The following is a 23,461-nucleotide window of genomic DNA, read 5'->3' as shown; positions in this document are numbered from 1 at the left end:
GCTCTGGCTGCAAACGTGCCCTTTGTTCTGCAATGCCCTTCCCCTGCAGGGCAAGCACAAGTGGAGTGCTGGACATTTAAAGCTCCCACAAACCCACAGAGTCACCCACCCACACAAATGGCAGGCCTGGCACTACAGTGTGGGAGCAAACAGCATAAAGCCCAAGGGCTTTATGGCTGCTCTCAGCCGCCTTGGTCAGGGACAGGGGGTCCCTGTTCTGGAGGGACCTTTTTTTAATGCAAGAGTTTTTAAAAATTAACAAAAAATAATAAAGTAAAAAATATGGAGAAGACAAAGCTCTTTGGCCTATCAGCCCTTCTCAATCCCATAGTAGTCTCCTCCTGGAGAGGTTGGATATTTATTAAGTAATGACCTCAACTGCATCACCAAGTGCTGCTCCACTGCACAAGGCCAGATCGGGCTGTACAGCTGATTTACTCCAAGGGAGGCTGGGCAGCATAACCTGTAGTACCTCTGCATAAGAACAGTAGACTCACAGGCAGTAATTCAGGGGTCAGAAAAGTCACAGCACACTCAATTCAGGGCCTCCATCTAGAGATGGAGGAGCACTTCCAGGAGAAAATATTATTACTGCTACCACTGATAATAGCAGCTTTACTAAACTCATAAAAAACAATTACTGTTGGAGTTGAAAAATAATGAAGTAGATAAATCATTTACAGGGTGTCTGCAAAGTGAAGAGGGGGAGAGGGCCTGTTAAAAACCCTGTCAACTGTGACTGCTCTGAAGCAGCCCCCAGAGCCTGCAGCAGCCTTCAGTCAGGTCTACATTATTTAATTGGTTTCAAGTGATTTTCTGGACTGTTAATCACCATGAGGTAATTAAAAACCCAGGCAGCATGTTGAGTGCTATAGCACGCTAGAGATGTTAAATCCCTGAGAGTTCCTGTAACAGTAATGGCTGTTCCCCTCATTTGGAGTGTGAAACACCCTGAGAAAGAGATGTCTGCAAGTGTGTGAAGCAGAGGGGATGGAGGGCAAGTGGCCACCAAGAGCGTGCTGAGGAGACAAGATGAAATATTCATGCACATTCTGAAAAACATCTACTATTCATCAAAATACAGATTTTTAAAAGCCGTGAATTTTGGAAGGGACAGAAGTTCTCGTTCTTACAGGTATAAGCTGTCTTATTAAAAAGAGGAGGAAAAAAAACGGAAAAGTGAAGTTTTGTTTCACAGTTTGAGTTTTTTAAGTCTTCACTAAATGATTTGTGGTTTCCAAGTTCCTCGTGGTTTAATGCATCTTTTTCTCATTTCTCAGGAACCAGCTAAAATGTTTAATAAAGCCCAGCCATGCTTTCACCCCTGTGCGCCCAGTGGGGTGAGAGAACTTCATCATTCCAACAATCTTTTTGATAAGTTTTCAAAATGACTAGTTTTTGCTCAAGAAGCCCAAACTGATGCCAAGGCATGCAGAGAGACATGCACTTAAAGATATTGATGGCATCAATACTCATGCCCTCTCCCAGGAGTTTGGTTATATCTACCTGGTTTGTTTTTTTCCCCATAAGCCATTCCCAAGTGGTCCACTCTCGAAACACACTGCTCAAGAAGTCTCAATCACAAGTCCCACATGGTCTCAAATGAAGGATTACCCCTCATTTCATCTTGTTACAGAGCCTTCTTGCTGGGATCCTGGTCACAGCCAAGGACCCTACATGATGCTGTAATATGTGTATCACCAAAACTTAAACCACATGTTACATGTATGACTCAAACCAGGCAAAACTACCATTTAATTCCAGAGGAGATGCCCAGTCCAGAGACTCCACCCATCCCAGATGAGCATACTGAAGTCCTAGCCTAGCCCTTGCAGCATCCCCCTGAAGCTGTGCTGCTTTGGAAACACAAAGCTGCCAAGGGAGTTGTTGTGTACCTGCTGGATCAGTGTTAAGAGGCAGGACTGTGGTGACCAGTGAAGACGGGATAGAGATTGCAAGCTCTGCTGGATACTGGAGAACATCTCTTCCCTGGAAAGGCACCATCAAAGCAGCTTCATCTGCTTAAAGACTTTCTGCAACATGATCGTAAAATCACAATACTTCATCCCGTGCCTTTCTGCTGCATCCCTTTTTTTGGTTTAACTTTCATTTTTATCCCACTGCCAATACAGCAAAACCTTGGCAGCACGGATTTGTCAGAGTTCTCGGAGAAGTGCTGATGGTTGTTTAAAGCACCTCATCTAGCAGATGTATCTGACATTGGTGTAAGGAACTAACACAGAGCACACAGTCAGCTCAAGCCGCTCTTCCACTTTGTACAGTGACTTTGAGAGGATCAAGGTGGAAACTAGACTGTTTCATCACTCCCCTGGCTGCAGCTGAGGTTCACAGTAATGCAATCACTCCTTTGGCAGCTCGGGAGGCAGGAGGAATATTTCCACAGGAAACAGCAATTTTAAAATAGTAGCATACTTCCAAATCAAGGGGCTTCAGGGAGGAACTGCCACCTCTGCTGAACATCACCACCACCACCTCGTGTCCCCAAGGGTTCTGCTCTCCAGCAAGGGCAACAAGGGCATCTGGTGCATGGGCCTCATCTTCATCTCTAATATCCTCCTTCTGGTAAAGGACAAGTCAAAGAAGCCTTCCAGCTCCTTCAGGTACAGAGTTTGCCTCGTGCTTCTTATTCCCCCTGTCCCCATCAGTGACCTGCAGAGGTGCCAGTAGGACAGATCAGGTAGGTGAGAGAGGCTGCAACTTTGACCACAGAGAAAACCCCAGAACCACTTCCAAACACCATGGTCCTAAAATGCAGAGAGCCCGCCTAGTGTGACAGTTTTGAGGGATTATCTGTAAACCAGCAGGCTTTTAGCTCAGTAGAGCATCACTTGCTATGGTTCAGGAGGAATACACCCATGAGCACACACTTGAGGAGGAACACATCAACATTTGTGAAACTGCAGCCTGTGACAGTTTGAACACAGGGGTGATATGGACTGAGACCCAAATACTCCTCCAGTGTTTTCCCCCTCCAGCTCCACAACTCACTCCTAATCCAAGACATCTTATCCATGCACATGTCCACCACAGGCAGCAAGTCAACAACAGAGCCAAAAATTCTGCTAAAGCACATCCAGACCCACATGCTTCACAGCGAAGCATCTCCCACCAAGCAACAGCTCTGCTTGCACATTTAAACACCACAGAAAACTGAAAACTGAAAAATGTTTTGGCATCCCCCAAACCTATTACGTCCAAAGAAACAAGACTTTCCTTGCTTTCCAGGGAAAACAGGAGATGAAATTAGAAGCGGCCATTAGACGAAACATGAGTCGCGCTGCTCTAACCAGCTTCGGCTTTATCTGCACTTCCCCAGCCTGAGGAGTCATGCTTTGAACTGAAGAATTCCCTTTTTGGTGATTAGATTATCACTGGGGAGAAAAAGTTTTGTTTGTGCAGTTGTTCTGTTGCCTTTTTGTGCAATCCAAAGGTTTTCCTACTGGCTTTCAAGGTAAACACTTCCCACACTGAGCTGAATGGGATTCAGTTTGTGCTGCTTTGGATTTTAGAGCTTGAGCAATTTTCCTCACTTCCCCTGTTCCCCTCAACGACTGACATTTTGGCAGTCACAGGTAGAAAACCCACACTCAGAGCAGGGTGTAACATAAAGCAAATGCTTGTCTCCACAGACCAGCTGTCTGGCTCAGCCAGAGAAGATGCCACTCATTTCTGCTGCGGCACTGGTGGCGACTGGGACTGCAGAGCCTTTCTAAAGCTCACACTGAGTACTTCCAGCTTGCAACAGAGCTGGGCTGGACTGGGAGGATCCTGCCTGGGGGCTTCAGAGAGGTTTCTTGACCTTGCATTTATTGCCACCTCTGCTGCCTTTCATGAGCAAAGTAAGGATAATTTGTCTGTTGACAATTGTAACTTCTGACCTCACTGTGAGAAGAGCGTGTGTTGAACACTTAAATGAGGTCCCTGAAGACTATGCTCAAGACCAGAGCACACTGTTGGGCTGCTGTAGAAGCAGTACAACCTCAGTGCCCTAAAGACATCTTGGCATCAGTTGTCAGCTCAGCACAAAGACCACCGGCCTCAAGAGACTTCTCCCTTGGAGATGTTCTCCCCATGGGCAGCTCAAGGGAGCTTCTCTCCCAGCCCAGACTCCCTCTGGCTGCACAGAGGCTGCTATCTGATGGGTTTAAACAACTTTTTTTGCCCTAGGTCACGAAAGAAAATTATGGCAGAGTCAGATTTAAAGTTCTCATCTGTTAACAAAGAAATTTAAACTTTGTTATAGAAGCCTGGAGACCTTTCAGAGATGAACAGCACAGAATCCAAAGTGATTGGTGGTGTTTAGTTTTACATTACCAGTGTAAATGTATCCTATGATGTACTCCTAATACTGGGTTTCTTTTGTTGAGGGTTTTGGGGAAAATACACCCTCAGTCTGGTTGTCCCGATTCTTTTGTTGAAACTTTTCCAACGTCAGGTATTTCTGAGCATAACATTACTATTAAATTATGCAGTCTGACCTCAAACAAGTGCAAGGGAATATTTCAGATTTATGGAGGTAAATTAAAGGGGAGAAAAAACAACAAGCGAAGGAGAGACTGTTCCACAAGAGATGAAGTGCTGCCACCTTCTCTGTTTTGAGAGACCTTTGACAACCATACAGGCAGATAAAAAAGAGAACTGGGCTGTGTCCCCATCTCTGAGCAGTGCCTATGCACAGGTGGGCATGGGACAGGGAGATGTTCCCTGCTAAAGCACTGATTTTTCAAAGCATACAAAATAAGGCAAGTTGTTGTCAACAATACTGTCCCTATTCAATGTGCCAGAAGGAAAACTCATCCCGTGGGACACTGGAGTGAGGCAGATGGACTTTGCCTTCCTCTAAATCCCCCAGGCAAGCTAATGCAAAGCCTTTCCAATCAGTGTTTGCAAGCAAAAAAGTTTTACAGTAACTGTCACAGCAGACCATGGGCCCTGTACAGAGGCACTGGCTGTGACTGCCTTGAGCCAGGAAGGAAAGGAGGAATCCATGCTGCTGATTCCCAAACACAGCACTTCAATGTCATAGTGAATTCCTGAAGAGCTGACCAACAAGGGAGCCTTCATCCCTGTGCATAGCCCTTCTAAGCTTAACCATACCATCACCCTGAAATGCAGGGGAAGCACCTCTGTTTGCAATTCTTTCTCGTGTAGCATCATGTCTGCACTGAATCATGTAAAAGGAAAAAGAATAAAAATAATGCAACACATCAGTCACAAGAGACGAAAATCACCGCCTTGCATTCTGACTTTGTCAACATTAATCTGCAAATTTTCTGCAAGAAACGAGGTAATTGCTACCTCAAAGAAAGATTTTAAAAGCTACTCTTTATCAGATCACTTTCAAAAACATAATCATAAAAGAATCACAACTTCAGTCCTTAGCAAGCAAACATAAGCAAACATAAAAAGCAAACCCAGGCAATGCAGACAGAATAACTGCTTCACTTCCTAGGATCTGTTCCCATTTTCTGCTTGGCTTTAGTTCAACTGTGTCCAACCACAGAGGAAAGACTCTCCCAGCAGACTCCCCCCGTTTGACCTTACTGACAGCCTGCGTCTCACTAGTCCTGTACCTTTTTAGTGCCATGTCCAAGCTCAAACCTCTCCCTAAGCTTTCATGGTTGTAACCACAAAAAGAGCCAATGGAGCAGCTCAGTCAATACACCAGCAGGGACACAAACAACGTGAAGGACCTAAATACAGGTGACAGCTGTCTCAGAGTTCCACAAATCAAAATCACAGCCAATGAAGAGGTGGCTGCAGCTGACACCTGCTCAGCCCACGTCTGGTGAGTGATAGACAGTTGTTTATCCACAGCATGTTTCCTCTGGAGCAAAGCTGAGGCTTTACAAGAAACAGGTGAATTTGTGTAGATCAACTCATTTTCTTAACAGCATAGCATTTGAAAGATTTGTCTCATCCTCGATTCAGAGCCTAGGGAAAAAGGAGATTAAGAACTGGGCAGCAAATTACTGAAAGCACAAATGGCACAATGCAACACCCCCATGAGAGACAGGAATACAAAATAAACACTTTAAGGGAAATCACAATGAATAGGAAAGACATTCAAGTGGAAAAATGGGATGACATGCTCAGAGGATAGAGTAATGAACCCAAAAGGATAACACATCCCATGCTCTCAGGATTGAACACTTTCTGGGTGATTGCCCTAATTCATCTGGCCATCAGGGTTTCTATAAAAGGCAAGAATGCATCTGATCTCTCTCAAAACTTAGGCAGCTGCCCAGATTGATGACTCAAACACGGGCACAAAACCACCAAAGGATTTAAAACAGACAAACTCAGGGCTGCACACATCCTTGTAGAAATACTTGTAATGGAAGAGGAACATTTGAAACACCCCAAATCTTGAATGGTCCTCAAAAGTGTTTCAACAATTGCAGTTGATGTATATTAAACACGGATATTTTTATCTTCTCCAGCCAAGTACAGTGCCCCCTCCATGATAAACGCAATTCATTTTTACATTAAAACTATTTTAATAACTTGTGCTCACCCTTATAATCATTACAGTTACAGGTAAGGATTTCTGTAGTTCATGGTAAAAGATCCAAAAGCCTTGCAATTAATTTTGTATTTTTATTCTCCAGCAGACTTTTCCTTCAGGCCTACAGAAATACTTCAGTAGTTCCCAGAACGTGAAAATTATTCTTACAGCACTCTGCTAATGTAACCACTTGCTTTACAGTACCACAGCTGAATGGCTTCCTCCTGGCTGGTGCACACACTCCTACCTATGTGCTGATTCATTCAGGAATGGTAATGCCATGACTCAGGGAGATGTTGAGTCACCAGTGATGGGAGACCTGTCCCCACAGCCCAGCTCATCGTTAACTCAGCAGCAGGAGCAAACACACTCACCCAGTAGCTGCTGCAAAAGGAGTGGGGCCAAACATGCCTCCCTCAGGACATCCCTCCAAAAGGAGCCACTGTGCCCTTGCAGTAGCAGAGAAACCAAAGAGAAACAGGGCACTGGGGCTGAGGAACAGCTCCATGCAGGGGAAGGATCTGGTTGCTCTGCAGAGAGCGAGGAAAGGAGAGATTATCTGTAGTCTTAATAGTTCCTAAGGAAAGGCACCCTATTTGCAGCTATCACCATTACTGCCTCCACATTGCAGGGAGTGCCTTCTCCTGCCTTCTGCTCTCAGCCTTGACCATCTCAGAGCCACATGGCAGTTACAGTTGTTAAGAATCCCAAGACTCCTGTTGGGACAGGATTCCAGGTCTCTCCCTCTCATTGAGAAGTCACCCAAGAGCAGAGCACAGCCCAGAGGGAACACCACCACAGCTGAGATAAGGACATGACTCAAGCCCTGGCAGAGACTCAGTTCCTTCCTCCAGAAATCAGCAGATACAGGAAGAGCCTCAGACAGTGTCAGTCATACAATCTGGACCTTTCTTCCCTTTCCCTTTGGCAGCTCTTGGGAAGATTCACAGCCCATTTGGCTCGCTGCAGCCTTTATCTGAAAGTTCAATCATAGCAAGAGCTGCAGAGAGGACATTAGAGTCTGCTTTTCCTTCCCTCTGGGGATGAGCAGTGCTGCTCTGGGGATTCTCCTCAGCTGGGAGAAGACTCCAAGTCCTCAGTACCTACAAGGCTGCTGCATAACCTCAGTCAACAGCCAAGGACTTGTGCCAGGGAAGAAAAATCTAAGTAGCCCTCACCTTCCTAGGAAAGGGAAATGCAAACCTGTAAAGATTATTCACTGAGCAGACTGCATTTCTTTTTGCTGGGAAAATCCACTTCATTTTTCACCGGATTTTACTCGTTGCTGTAACTTTCATACTGAATCTCACATCTTAAATCCATTTTAGAGCACCCACCCTGTTCCCCAGTGACTCTGCCCCAGCTTAGCTGCCAGACAAGGCAGCCACCCCTCAAGCAACATCCTCCACATAAAAATCATCACCTGTATGGGTCAGAGTCGGGACAGAGATTTTGGGGGGCGGTAGGTATGGGAACAGCTACATCAGGATTGAGGCATGAATCAGCACCCCAGGGAGAAACAAGTCCCACCATTCCTCATGGCTCAGCTGCATCCCAGCCACGTATTTCCAGCCTGACATTTTTAAAACGTAGAACTTGCTGCTTCCCCAGTGAGGTGTCAAGCACTCCTCTTCTATCTGTGCATCAGCTCACGGATGAAGCCTGAAGGACTGACTCCAACTGGACCTATAGCTCCCACAAAGGCCATTTAAGGGAGCTGAATCCCTTCCAAGAAGGCTTACAAAAGGATTAGCTGAGCTGGAAGCTGAACATGGACCTCAGTGTCTCAGCTTGGTGCCTCATTCACAATGTCAGCCTCTCACTTTCTCTGCAGACACAGTAAGAAAAGTCTCCATTAAATAAAAAAAAATAATAGTAATAAAAAGAGAGCATGTGAATGCAGAACTAATCCCCCAGGATTTGTGTATGGATCACTCCTTTGCCATTGTCAGCTCACTCTCTAACAACAGCTAAGAAATTCTCATCAGTCAAATCAAATCTATTTTAACAGAAAGAAACATTGGCAATGTTGCATGGGAAAACATGCCTTATTTCACCACTGCACAGAGCCACACAAATTGCTCTCCACTGAAAGAGAAAAAAAAGTCCCTCCTGAACAAGTGTTGCCTATAAAATAAAAGAAAATTCAAAAAATTCCCCCCCCCCTCCCTGGTGCTGTATTAATTAATAGAAGAGACTGCAAGAGAGGCAGGGTCAGAGTAACAGAACACCATTCATACCAAAAGCACTGAAATTGAGATCAGGCAAGGTAGGGCTACTGGATGGAATAAACCCAAATTGGCAGAGGCATTAACCAAATCAGCCACCTTCATCTCTGTATATTTAGGAATATCACAGAATCACAGAATGGTTTGGGTTGGAAGAGACCTTAAAGGTCATCCAGTTCCACCCCCCCTGCCATGGGCAGGGACACCTTCCACTAGCCCAGGTTGCTCCAAGCCCTGTCCAACCTGGCCTTGGACACTTCCAGGGATCCAGGGGCAGCCACAGCTTCTCTGGGCAACCTGTGCCAGGGCCTCCCCACCCTCACAGGGAGGAATTCCTTCCTAATATCCAGTCTATAGATACAGATTGTTGTTAAAGCATCCAGAGCTGCTGTTGAGGTAATTTCAAGTCACCCAAGAGTCGCTTACCTGTGATTCAGCCTGGATTCACAGGCACTAAGAGAAGCAGCCTGGGTTGCACTTCTTGAGGTTGCTGACAACCAACACACAAGTGCAGAGAAATGAGGAAATTAATATCTTGGTGCTTTCAGTTTGCTGCTTCAAATTCCCCATCTCACAAAGCAAAACTGGCTATAACACGCTGGCAAGGCTTTTTAAAAACAACAGCAGATCTACCAAAGGGGGAAAGAAAAAAAAAAGGAAAAAAAAACCAAGCGAACAAAAAAACCCCAGTGTAAATCCTGACCTTGGAAGAGGTGGCAGAGATGCAAAAAGAATTGACTGAGCCACAACTGTGACTAACAGGTCCACCACTATAAAGGATGATTTTTTTCACTGCTGCTGCCTTTCATACTTCAGAGGAAAAATCTAATGGCAGCATTGAGATACCAGGCAGGTTTACGGTGAAAGGAATGAGGAAATTACAGCTGCTCAAGCAAGTACCACTGCTGGGCACGTGCTGATAACACAGAAAGGCCTGAAAAAAAACAAAACAAAAAAACAGAAGAAAAAAAAAAAACAAACTCCAAGGCCTCCCACCCCCACATTCCACTCCCTACTACACTTCTCTGCCCTGTTGGATTAAGCTTTCCCAGTTTAGGAAGGGAATTACTCAGTCAAATGCGCCAGGATTCAGAGAGCCAGAGATGAGCTCCAGATGGGGAGAGCTTTCCAAACTGTGTTTTGGAGCTCTGAGAAGGCTGTGATTGCTCCCTTCTGCATGGATGCTACACCCAGTGCCCGAAGAGTTCTGGCTCTGGGCACTGCTGATCATCCTGGGATGGCAAGAACATGGCAGGGAAGTGATACAAGAACATGGCAGGGAAGTGATATGTGATGTGATACAGGGCAGAGGGTACTGACCATGCAGCACCCCTGGGGCTGCTCTCATTTACAGCCACATGGTTCTTCACAACCAGAAGCAAAACATGCACGGGATCTGCAATAGGAAAATGCAGCATCTTCTCCAAAAGCTACTCGTGGAGTGAAGAATCATAGCTCAGCTCCTGCCTGCAGAGATAAGGATGTCACAGCCCCCAAGCAAATCCCTGCTCAGGTAAAGCTCAGCACTGGCCCATAAAAGCTGTTGATGAGTCAGGACACAGCACAGACCTGCAAGGACCTGGCAGACAGCTCTGACCAAGACAAAGCCCACTTGGGGGAGACAGAGGCCACCTCCAGCAAGTTGGTCTCTTTGGGGGACTGCTGCAGTGGGAACACCATGCCACCAACTGCTGTTGTAAATACATCAATCTCAGTCCTCAGAACAGCTCCAACTTGGTCCCGGCAGCCTCCTCTGAGCAGCTGCTCTGGAAGGAGCAGGAGGCAGGAATGTCCCAGGGACCCTTAAACTGTCACCTACTCATGCATTTATCAACTAGCACAGCCTTTCACTTCAAGCATACTTTTCCATACCTCTCCTTCACTCCCTGCCACACGCATGAGCAGCTCCCAGCCCTCCTTCCAGACTCTGCTGCACAGCTGGAATAAACTCAGGAAAGCTTCTCTAATCCTCTCAGGGGAGATGGCCACGCTTCACCCTCCCTGCACCTGCTCAGATTTCAGATTATCACTCTAAATAGTCAGCTCTTATTCCCAAAATCATTTAAGATCCAGCTGCAGCCTGCAGCTAAATCCCCAGCATAGTATTAAAAAAAAAAAAAATCTTCTCAGAATGAGAGAGATATCCCCTCTTCAAGAGCTCGCTCCATAAGAGGCAGAACAGGGAATGCCTCCAGGTCCTTCACCCTGAAAAGATTTCAGTGAGGCAGTTCAGGGTTCAGAAATTTCCACTTCCCATCCTAATTCTACAGTCAGGAGAGATGAGGGCTGGCTTTGCAGTAATCCTCCTCTCCTCTCCGTGCATCTAAATGAACTATGAAATTGGAGAGGAGGATCTGAGCATCTTCACCTGTGCCTGGCTCCTGAGTCAGGGACAGCCTTGCAGCCACCTCAGCAGCAGGAACAGCTGCCCCACATGATGCTCAACCTCTCCCCACTACTCCTTGTTCTGCCAGCCTAAGTGTCATGAGAAACTGGGGGTGGGCGAGGAAAGAAAAAAATTAAATCAAGGCAGAACCCATCCTCCTCATCTCCTTCCCTGAGCAATAAACTGAAATCCCAATGGCTGGTACCAAAGCTGACATGTCTGCAAGGGATAAGCAAGGAAAGACCAGTGCCCTTGCAACCTAACGTGGCATTTTTGGAGAGGACAAATGTACCATATGAGAAACCCCGTGAGGTGCTGCTGTCAGGACTGATTCAAGTTAGTCTGGACTCCTGTTTTGCAAAACTATTGAGAGAGATGATGAAATTTGATTTCTGAACTTCTTACCATGAGGCCAGGAGGGTGAACATCATTTAGTGGCATATAGTGACTGCCCTCTGATATTCCCACTTGCACTGACACCCAAGAAAAGCCTTTGGGAAGGTCCTGGGGCTGCTCTCGAGGGCACAGTCAGCACTTGGCCTGGCCTGCATGACCACAGCCCCCCAGATCTCCTGCCTTCCCAGCCCCTGGGCAAGCAGGACAACACCTTCAGAAGGAAAAGACAAACTGCTTCATTCTCAGATTGCAAACACAGATATAAGTCTTGACTGTTTCCAAAACATGAACACAGAGACAGGAGCTACGTTTGGGTGAGCTGAGCAACCCAGAGGCTTAAAATTTTTGTCAGACAACAATTCTTCATAAGTTGCTTCTCTGAGCAACAGTAGGTCCAACAGCTGTTAGTGCTCTAAAACAAGAAATTATGAGGGGAAAAATTTTAGGTCTCATTTTTTTCCTTCTTTCTCTTCTGACAGGACCCTGGAGAGTACAGACTTTTGTCATTTCTCCACGTTCCCTTGGGTCAGTGCAGAGATGTTTTTCCTATAGGAGCCAGGCAAAACCTCACTCAATCATGGTCTCATCTGTGCTTCAAAGAGAAAAGTAGCTGGACAGAGCCCAGCACAGCACAGTGGGCAGAGAGCCCGTTCAACTCCTATCTCTAAAATCACCAGATCCACAGAGCAGACCAGAGACTTGGAACACCTGGATTCAGGGAGCTGTTCCCAGAAGCAAGGCCCTCACAGATGTCTGCTGTACTGGGACAGGTGATGCCTCAGGGAATTGAATGTGGTGCACACTGAAAACTGGCTATGAGAACTGGGAAAGAGAATTCCTCATGGGAAAAGGGAACACACCTGCAGCTCTGAATTCAACACCAGGGGACTGGATTGCTGCTGCAGACTGGCTCTGACCACAGGCTACAGCTGTTTTAATCCCTTCACAGCCCTCCAGTGAAACCGTCTGCAGCATCTTCAGATGTACCAGCTGCCTCCTGCCCCATCCCACCCTGCCAGGCTGCTTCCAGAGAGCACACAGAGCTCAGGCATTTGCCCAGCAGGACTGAGACACACAACCAGTCCTCAGAATACATGGAGGTGCAGAAGAGCCGTGCTCCTTGCACCAAAGTGGCTCCATTTGGTCATGAGCTGTACTGGATGATGATTTCCTTCTAAAAAGATCCAACCACAGTCCTGCTGCCCCCAGTGCTGCCAGGCAGAAGGATATGGGGAACCATGGGAAAGGTACCTTACCCAAATCCCTCCAGTTTCGGGGTTCACTGCTCCATTCCCTCACTCCATCAACAGACGATATCTGCAGCCACAAATTCCACATCCATTAAACCAGTTTCCACTGAGTGTAACACCAACAGCTGTGGGTTACCAGAGGCTGCCCCATACACTGGTCTACTCCCAAGCATGCCATCCCAGATATTTCACCTCCCAACATCCAAATGAGCAGCTCACAGCTCCAGCATTTCAGGTGTGATCGATCAGTCGGGCTCCAGGCACAGGGAAAAGAGCAAAGCTGTGTTTGACAGCAATTGTATTTGTCTCTTCACACATAAAAATATGATTAAGACTATTAAATAAACCAATTTATTTTTATGGGATCATTTCCCTAATGCTGAGAAATCCACTAACCTCGCCAATACAATTCCCACTGGGAAGCAGGAGGCAAAAGCTGGTGCTGAGTGAAATTAAAGCTTCACTACATTGCACAGGGTAAAAGGAAGAACATTAATTTTCTTGTAGGTACTGATTTTCTTTAGATTAGGGAAATGCTTACACATATTCATCAGTTAAAACTGAGCAGAAGAGAGAGTAAATAACCTTTATGAGGAAAATGATCACTCAGTCCCAAAAAGGAATTTAAACCAGGAAAAAAATGTCTGAGTTAAGACATTTAAAATTACTTTCTACTCCAAACTAGAACGGACTGCTGAGGTCTCTCATGAACTGAAAAACGAGACATTAAGGAGCCCCAGATGAGAAAGGTTGGAATTGAAGGTTTCTTTTCAATAGAATCACAGTATTTTGCTAAAAACTAACACCCTTTGGCTTCAGGTGAAGAAAAGTTTTAAAAAGCTCTTGTCTCCATAAGTCTTTACCATGGAAAATATCAGTGGAAGCACATTTTTTATTTACAGAAGTTTCTTTACTCTAACATTACTAATTTCTTTTATTATGGGGCTTTGGGGAAGGTATATGAATTGATGATTAACTCAGCAGGAGGGCTCTCAGCTGTGAAATCTCAGAGCCAGAAAGCAGCACTTGAACAGGGCAGTTGTGTGATCTTTACATCACCTGTAGGTAGGAATTACAACAAGACAAGCTGAGATGTGTGGACTGCTCTGCTTAAGGGATTTAAATGCAACCACAGGAAGGATTTCAGTCTCAGGGAATATCAACAGCACAGTTGGTAGCAGTGAGTTGGTAAGTCAACAGCAGTGGGACAAGTACTTGTCTTTCTGAAGTCAAAGTTTTATTAGGTACACTTTTGGCTCATCAACTTTTTGGCTCTTTTTTAGCCAACTTTACTGGAAAGAGATGACAAAAAGAGAGATACCTGTGTACAGGCTGCTGCCAGGCAAACAGGAGAGAAGCTGAATGACCTGCTGACAGCCAAGCACCCCTATGTTCCCCTCATGGACAGTGTGTTACTCCCCATCTATAAATAATGCAACAGAACTGTCTGCAAAGAATTCGCCCGTGGTTATTCTGTTACTCAGGGCACACAGGACTGAGACCAGGGCTCCTTGACCCCAGCAATGTGGCAAGGGGAAGCACTGCCCAGCCACTGGCACGTCATCACTAAAGGAGAGGTGGCAGGAGGATTTGGGCAAATTATGCTTCCAGCAGCTGGGAGCTTGGGCTGATAAACAGCATCAGAGCAGAGCAATGCTGAGCTGCAGGTCAAAGGGGCAGGGCAGCTACTAATTTATGATGCATGAGCTGTTATTGCCAAACTATCACATTGTTCAGCCTGTCTATTTTTTCCCCCATGGGAAGCCTGCCCATGGCACCAGCACAGCTCCAGGTGCCGAGCAGCTCCAGGGCAGTGCTGGGACACATCCACCCTGTCCCAGTCTGCTGCTGTGTTGTTTCATCACTCCACACTGTATCAAATCCAACAGCTCCTCACCCCAAGGGACTGCACCCAAATTAACTAGTTTTAAGGAGCTGCAGGGCTAACTGGAACCACACAGCACTGGTGCTCCTGTCCTGCTTCAGGGACTGGAGCCTGGCACAGTCAGTGCAAACACCAGTTTGCTCAGAGCTCCCTCCTGCTGCTCATCACTAAATGGAGCCACACCAAGGGGCAGAGGTGCATCCGACAGACACCTCCGTAAGAAACAACACAAGATTCCCCTTCCACCCACCATCAGGAACAGCCCAGGACACACCCACAGGTCCAGCTGGTTCAGACAAGGTTTTTTCTCCGTCCCTTGGTTCTCAATCTAGAAGCACGAGGTGGGTCTATGCAAACATGTAACCCCAACACCAGCTCCAAGGTCCCACACTAAACCTCTGTCTGTACAGCTTATACTCAGCCACATAAGCAGCACCATTTCAAAGTTTCACCAGTGTCTAGGAGGGCTTTAATAACCATTAAAGATGCCAATAAACATTTGAGCAACTTTAGTAACCTTTAGAGAAGCCAATAGACATTTGAGCAACTTTCTGAACTGGAGCAATCCAAAGAACCCACCAGATTTTTCCTTCCCCTGTCACTCCTCACTCTGTAACTTCATGGTTCTTTTTCACTCTCATCTCTTACCATGCTCTTCTACAAGCCACTGGGTGCTATGTGCTATCTGCCAAGGTACCAGATTTTTGCTGCTACTGCAGATGTCACAGACATGGGGACCATTAGATTGGCAGAGGGACAGAAACAGCAGTTCCTGGCAAGGTTAAGTCTCAAAGCAGTCCACAAAAATTCAGAAAGCTCCCCAGAGATGCACACAAAGGAGAGGCCTTGGTGGCTCAGACATTGTGCTGCCCAGTTACTATATACCCACCCATCCCAGAGCACTTAGAATTTGCTCACCAGGAGCACAGGCAATGTGGACACAGGCAGAAAAGGAGCAGTGACAGAGATGAAGAGGTCTGGCACAAAGCAAGGGTTGTGCAAGATGAGAGATAAACAGGTGAGGTGGGAATCTGACACATGAGAGAGGAAAGAGTGATACAGATGAAAGCTTTTGAGAAACGCTGTCTGCCAGGTGCTGGCACACACCAGCAGAAACCACATCAAAACTCATCAAGTGTTGACAAGAGGCTTTGTCAAGGAGTGCTGACCAGGGACAGCGGAGATATTTCTGTACAACGTGCTGCCAGTTTGGAGAGTGAAGGCAGAAGCTCTTGTCAGAATGGGAGAAAACCTATTACCTTACACTCCTCCCCCGATGTATTTTGAAGTCTTGAAAACTTATCCTGATGGAAAAGGTCTGTGTTTTTCAGCAGTGAGTTACAGCTCCAGAGAACATCCAGTGCAGCTCTTGGGAAAGGTTCCCAGAATGGAATTTCTGAAAGTTTACTAGTTACTTTGGCAAATTATTCACATAGGATGCTCTTGAAGGAAAAAGACACAAGTCTATCCACAGTTATTGTTCCAGCTTCATCTGGCTGGAAGAAGGGGAGAGCATTAGCTCCAGTTTAGGAGGGGATGGGTTTTCTCCAAGCTCTTTCACCCACTCTACTCAGGAGGAGTCACAGGAGCCTTCCCCATCTCACACCTCACAGACTTGGAGGAAGCTGACCCAGCAGTGGCACAGCAGATTTGCTGTCAGACCAAGTGCATGAACAGTGTGCCAGCTTTAAATCCCAAAGCTCAGGCACCCCTGACACAACCAACATCACCTGCATTTTGATCTGCTTCATCACAGTCTGAGCCATGACATCAGGAGATGAAGTAGATCAGATTTTACACCATTACTGCCTGTACCCTCTGGTAGTTCAAACACCAAACCCAGGTTTAATTTATTATAGGAGTAAGGCTCTTCTGTTACTTCTGCTCCCCCTAACCTGACTGCCACTGGTACAAACATGAAACACAGTAAGATCCCTCATCAGGAATAACAAAACTTACAGCTTTTTCATGATCATGCTCCTTTTTTATGCCTCCGGGACCTGCCAGATTTCAGCAACTCCTCTAGCCACAGCCACCCCCCTCCTGGCTTGCCCAGCTAAAGCTGATGCCACTCCCCCATAGCCCAACCCTCTGATTACAGCTGGAGCAGGCACCTGCATCTCACCTCCCCTTGCAGCTGACAGGCATTAGCCCCTCAGGATCCCTGAGCTTAAACACACTAAATTGCATTAACAGACCCTAGGGGGATTTATTTTCTAGACTTATGTGAAAAATTTACAGAAAAGGCTTCTAAGGATGTGAGAGACACAGAAACACTCAGATTGATGACAAGATCTATAATCACATGGAGCTGTGAAACAAGCAGCTTGGAACAGCAAGAGCCTGGCCACAACCAGCCCTTGGAGGGGAGAACATGTTCTGTACAGTGGAAAGATTATTATTATTTTTCTTCCTATTCATTGTTCCTTTTCTTTCTAAAACCCTCCAGATAACACCAGGGATGATGTATTAAGAAGTGCAGATGTCAAAGAATGCTCCCTGGTACATTTAACAGCTCCTTTATTCCTTCTGAAAAGGACCTGGGATCAGCAGTCTAGTCTTGATATCCTCAAATGGTTTTTTAAAAGCAACATTTCCAGTCCAAGTACTCTTAACTCACTGTAATGCACCAAGTCTTAAAACATACATTTCTTTCTATAGTGACTTAAAGACCAAAAAATCAGTGAAATAAAAGAAATACCCCAGACTCTGATCTCTCCTCCAGTATGAGCTTATTTCAAGGATGTCAGAACTGTATTCACAGAAAAGCTATATAGAAGTCCGGGGATGAAATAGCTTCAGCATTAACTATGAAGTGGTGTCTCCTGCTTAAAGCTCTCTGTGTAGTGAATGACTAGAAAGTAGTGAATGTTCTGCCAGTTTTTCAAAGAAGGTTTCAGTGGTGAGCTGAGGGACTACAGAGCAGTGAGGATGATGAATTAGGAGAAACTGGAGCAAAGAAGAGAATGAACAGGCAGTTGAACAACCATACTGGGGAAAAGGCAGCTCAGGATTTCAAAAGAAAAGCTCTGCCTCAAGAAGAGATTGGAGTTCTCTGAAGGAGCCCAAGAATGTGTAGAAAGGGTGCAGTTTGCTTGGACTATCAGAAAGCAGTTGGCAAGGCCCTTCAACAGGTCCATGCACCAAGAGCAGGAGTCATCATACAAAATAAGTAATTGGTTAACAGATAAGAAACAAAGTGGGAATAAATGGTCAGTTTTCAGAGAAGACAATCACCTGTGGTGTCCAGCCATCCAGTGCCTTCATAAACGAGCAGGGGAAAAAAGAGTGAAAGGGGAAAAAGGGGAAAATTACAAAGTTTGCTGATAATGCGAAGTGATTCTGGGGAGTAACGATGAAGTTGGACTGAAAAATTAGACTTGTTTGCTTCTTGATCCCGATATTATCTCAGCCTGCCCCCTAGGTCTGCACGGGCAGCAGGGCACCAGCAGTAAATGCTCCTCTGAGCTTACAGAGCCCATGATGGCCTTTTAAAATGTAACTGAAGTGAGGTAATTAAAGCAGCCAAGTGGGTCCCTGCATTGTGTGCCCTGGGCTGGCTGTGGGGCTGCCGAGGCACAGACATGGCAAGGAGCAGCTCCTGAGAAAGTCTAGCAGCGAGGTAAATGAGTTTGAAGGGGAAGTGCTTGATACTGATGGCCAGAGGTGGCACGGGTAGCAAAGATCTGCCCTTCCCTTCTGCCCAAGTGAAGTGCTGTCAGCTCCCACTGCTTTCAGTGCACAGCTGAGTGATTTCTATTTGCCACGCTGCAAGGAGAAGGCTCTGCCAGATGCTGCACTGGCACAGAGTCCTGGACCAACATTCCCATTAGGTAATGTCCCAAGGGGACAGGAGCTCAGACACAGCCACCAAGAGCCTCTTTGCTAAAAGCTGTGGGGTATCTAACTGCAGTCATTACCTAACTGAGTCATGCACTGCTAATTCAGGCTGGCAAAAGTAGCTTCAAGCCACTAAGATCCTTGAATGTTTTGCTTGCAGTTAGCACTGGAGGTGTTTAAAGGCTCACAGCAATGATGGGCTGTGCAAACAACCATCATCTCATGTAGTAGGTGCCCAGCTTCTCCCATTTGTGTTGGACACAGACTACTTGCAAAGTGGTAACTGTTTAAAGGCCCCCTGGCAGCCCCAGCCCCAAGAGCTGGTCTGTGTTCCTCACCTTCAGCACTCTAGCCTGGAGAACCATATTATTTCAAAACAACCTGCTGAAGACAGCGCTGGCTTTTTAGCCCTGCTAAAAATAGTGCTGGCAACATGGGAATAGCTGGGGTGTGGGCTACCAAGGAATCATGGGGATTTGGGTAGCAGGGGTGGGACAGGCTCCCCTCAGCCAGGTGCTCAGGCAGGGACTGCGACCAGTCTGAAGCTCTCAGAGCCCAGGAGGTGGGTGGGAAACCTGCCTGCAGCTCCAAGCATACACTTCAGAGGCAATGTTCCCACCCTGTTCACACACGGAGCAGCCTCACAGTGAAGACAGAGTGGCTTTGAGCACAGCTTTGGTGTGTGAGCAGGTGAAATGAAGCACAATCACGTGGCCAAAAACTGCATCCACATCCTCATGGGAATCCAGAGATGACATGCTCAGGGTCTGGAGACACAGAAGAAGAGAACTTCAAACTACTGCTGATTTCTGCAGTGAGAGGGTGTTTTCTTATCTTTTGGAGTGTGTTTTCATTGATACAGGTGTCTCTGTATTTTGACACAGTCTGGAAAGCAGGGGATGCTGCTCCCTTTGGCTCTCCACTAAAACAGCCTGACCTTTCACACCCCTTCCAAAAAGTGAACTCACCTCCTCTTCAGCAGTATGCAGCATCCAAAGGCCATGGCACACTGCAAAGGCAGTTCCCAGCCCACTGGGAACAGTCTGTTTCAAACATAAAGATTTTACAAGACCTCCAAGTGCGCAGCACCGGTACAATAAAAATGTGGTATTTTACGCTGCAGCTTCACGGTGACTTTTTTATGCAGCATCTTCATGGTGATTTTTTGTGGCTGCTGCCATAAGCTTTTCAGCTGCTGCTGGGAAATCAGCAGAGATGACAAAATATTTGTAGTCAGTTTGATCCAGGCAAGATGCTGTGTCCACGTGCAGAGTTTAGGTGAGGTGAGGGTATTTTTGAAGAGTACTAAGTACTCCAGAAATAAGAGGGAGATGATCTCATCGTGCCTGAGGGCACTGTCACAGCAGTTCAGTGTGGGTCCAGGACAGGTATTTCCCTTGGTGCAACCAGCAGCCTCAGTCACTGCAGTGATGCAAACACCTGATAAATTGAGTTCCAGCAGACCAGTCAGTCTGACAGAGGCAGAAAGACATTGCTTGGGCTGCAAATGGGCAGTTTACCTCCCATCATGGGTTTCCTTGCACACCTCTCAGAGCACCCCCTTCTCTACCAGTGATGGGAGAGCCCTCAGCAACCACAACCCCATTTCAGTCCCCACCATGTGCTGTGTGTGCAGCCCTTTCCCACTGAGTGGGGCAGCACTCAGCTACAAAAAAGCTTCCATTAACCTAAGTGTTACTTAGGATCAAACCAAGCCAAAGCAAAGCATTTTGAGACAATCAAACATATTTTCCAACTGTGGAACCAGGCATCTGCTCAGTCTTCCTACTGCTTTCAGCCAGGGAATTAAGCCCCTTATTCTACATTTGAGCCATTTCCAGGAGAATTTCCCTCTGACACAAAATGCCAACAGCCACATCCTTTGGAAGCAGAGTTTATAATATGCAGGAGAGAGCAATGGTGGGAGGGGACAGAGGAGTGCTGAACCCAGGGACAAGGGAAATGAAAGAAGGGAAGAAACCACTGCCTGAGAGGAACAGGTGAAGTGCCACATCCACTGTTCATTTTACCCAACATCCTCCAGCCCATTCTCACATAAAAAAAAGCCAACAGAGGAACAAACACCACACAACCATCTCCCCTGTGCCCTGCAGGGTCCATCACTGCTGCCCAGACCTTGTCCTGGTGACAGAGGTTCCTGCAAAGAGGGACCGTCTCACCGGCACAGGTGACACATCTGCTCCCTGTTCCTCATCCAAGGAAACAACTCATGGAGGGCTTTATTTAAGAACTGGCACATGTTTTTGAGTCTTTTAACTACCACCTGTCATTTCTGGCAGTGCTTTCAGCTCAAAGTCTTGCTTTTTCAAGTACCCTGCACAGAGTTGTTCCCACCTGCCTCAGCAGGGACCTCACAGCAGTGTGGGCACAGGGCATGAGCACAGAGCTGAGGAGGTACATATACAAATCCCTGAGGAGAGATACTCAGCTGCTGGACTTTGAGGAGAAGCTAGAGTTCATCTCACTCACATCATCCAGCCAGTGGGTAACCCAGCCTGTCCTGCAGGCCTCTCAAACCACAGGTTTGTCCTCAGTGCCACCACTGCAACCATTACTGGATGGCAGGAAGACCTCCATCTACTCGGCCTTGAGAAGAGAAGAATGAGAGGGGACCTCATCCATGTGTGTCAGCATCTGCAGGGAGGAGGCAGAGGATGGACCAGGCTCTGCTTGGGGGGCCCAGCAATGAGACAAGAGGAATGGGCAGGAACTGATGCCCAGGAAGTTCTACCTGGACATGAGGAAGAACTTCTTCCCTGTGCAGTGACCCAGCACTGAACAGACTGACCAGAGAGGGTGTGGAGACTCCCTCACTGGAGATATTCCTGAACTGTCTGGACACAATCCTGTGCCGTGTGCTCTGGGATGTCCCTGCTTGAGCAGGGAGGTGGGACCAGATGCCCCGCTGAGGTCCCTTCCAACCTCACTCACTCTGTGATTCTGTGTGACTGTGATGGCCCTGCACACCACGGACTGAACCACTGGGACAAGTGCCTTGGGCCAGGGGACAGGCAGCAGGCTCAGCTGGGGCTGCCCATAGCCTGGAGCACCCACACTGTACTCCCTATGCCAGACTGGGAATGGCTTACAGAGAGGAGCACAGCCCTTCCCCTGCTTGGTGTGCCCAAAATTCTGCTCTGCTCCCACACTGCTGGGAGGGGCTGAATGCTTCTGGTCAAGAGATGCCCTGAAAGACTCAAGGGAAAACAGTGCAGAGCAGAAAGGGGCTGACACAGCATCATGAGGGCCCTGGCTCAGAGTTTGGTGACACCGCTACAAGGGAGAAAAAAGCACTTTACTGTCTCCTTTACTGTGTTCTCAGCAAAGTGAAGACAGGCATTAGAAGTCAGCACTGAGCCATCACCAGGAAGAATGGAAGTTACTCATCAGAATAAGCAAGAAAATGTATTATGTGGGAGTATAATGTATTACAGAAAAGCAGCTTTTTAAAGGAGAATTTGAATTATCATTTGGTGCTTCAGAGAGGTGACCCACACCAGCAGCAGCTGTCACCATCCCCAGGTCCTTCCAGCTCTACTCCAACATGTACAGGATGGCAAATGCCACCACAAAGTCCACAGTGGCATAAACTCTGTGCAGTGACATTTCCTGCTCTTTACATGCTGCCAGACAACCTTTCCCACTTCATCTTGTGTCTCTTGTGAGAGTGTTTTGAAAGCTCCAGTAGAAATTCTCACTGCCAGGCAGAGGCAGCAAGAGCTGGGGATGTGTGCTGCCCTCTGTGCTGAGAAAACACACATCAGCAGCAGGAGCTTTAGCTGGAAATGCTGGGACACTGATTTTTTTTTTTCCCTACAAGTCTTTTGGCCCCAGAACACTTTTGTAAATCTTCTAATTCCCAGCTATCAGGAATTAGGCTGAGAGATATGAAATAATCTCCCAGGAGAGAAGAGGGCAGCTGGAGAGGAGGAGAGGATGGCTGAGGACACTGAACCAAAGTGAAAAGCAGTAGAGTGGTCAACACCAGGCAGATTAGAGCATGGAGGTGCTGCACAGGATATATGGGATAGAAAACAATGGCAAAGAAGCTTTTGCCTCTAGTCTAGCAACAGGTTTTGGCCTATAGAAGTTGTGTGTTTCAGTTTGGCTGTACTCCCAATGGCTTTTCTAATGATGATTTGCAGGATTTCCAAGAAAACACTGCTGTGACTTTATTTTGCTAATCTTTAATGCTTTTCAATAAAGAGAATTCAAATGATCATCCGTCTGTGACCCTTACCCCATTACTCACAAAATATTGACAAAAAGATGATCAGGTTATAACTGACACAGAGGAAAATGTGACATAGTACCCAGGCCAAATCCTCCTTCATGCCAAAGAGGTTCTCCCAAAAGGGAGAGGGATCATTTTTGAGAAGGAAGCTCTTCTCACACTGGGAGGGAAGGGATGACATCTTCTGCCTCCCACAGCCTGCCTGCCTTCCCCTGAGTAATCACAGTCTCTGCAGCTCTTCCAGAAACTGAAAAGGAGGTCAGGAGGTCAGAGGATAAAGAAGCTCAAATAGCACATCTTAGACATTGCTAATAAAAATGTAAATAGGGCTTTGCACACTGAGGGAGTAACTGTCTTCACAAAATTGTGGAGGATCTGGCAAGATGGTTTGATTTAAAAGTTTTATTATGACACCTGTGCAAATGACATCTTGGCTGCACTCTATTAGTGCAAAAGGCTGCCAGCAAAGTCACCAGCTTATGTGAATTAGCAGCACCCAGCTATAAGCACTGCCAAAAGAGCTTTAGCCCTGCTCAAACCTCTCCAAAAAGCACCTGAGGCTAAGACAGGCTTACAGCAGCACAGACCACCACAGGCAGGATCCACTCTGCCACCACAGACAACAGCACCTGGCTGGGGGAATGACTGTGACAAACCCATAAGCAGACATATTACTCACTGATGGGAGATAT

Source organism: Chiroxiphia lanceolata, chromosome 19 (assembly GCF_009829145.1).
Source record: "Chiroxiphia lanceolata isolate bChiLan1 chromosome 19, bChiLan1.pri, whole genome shotgun sequence".
Lineage (NCBI taxonomy): Eukaryota > Metazoa > Chordata > Aves > Passeriformes > Pipridae > Chiroxiphia > Chiroxiphia lanceolata.
Note: the sequence above shows the minus strand (reverse complement) of the source record.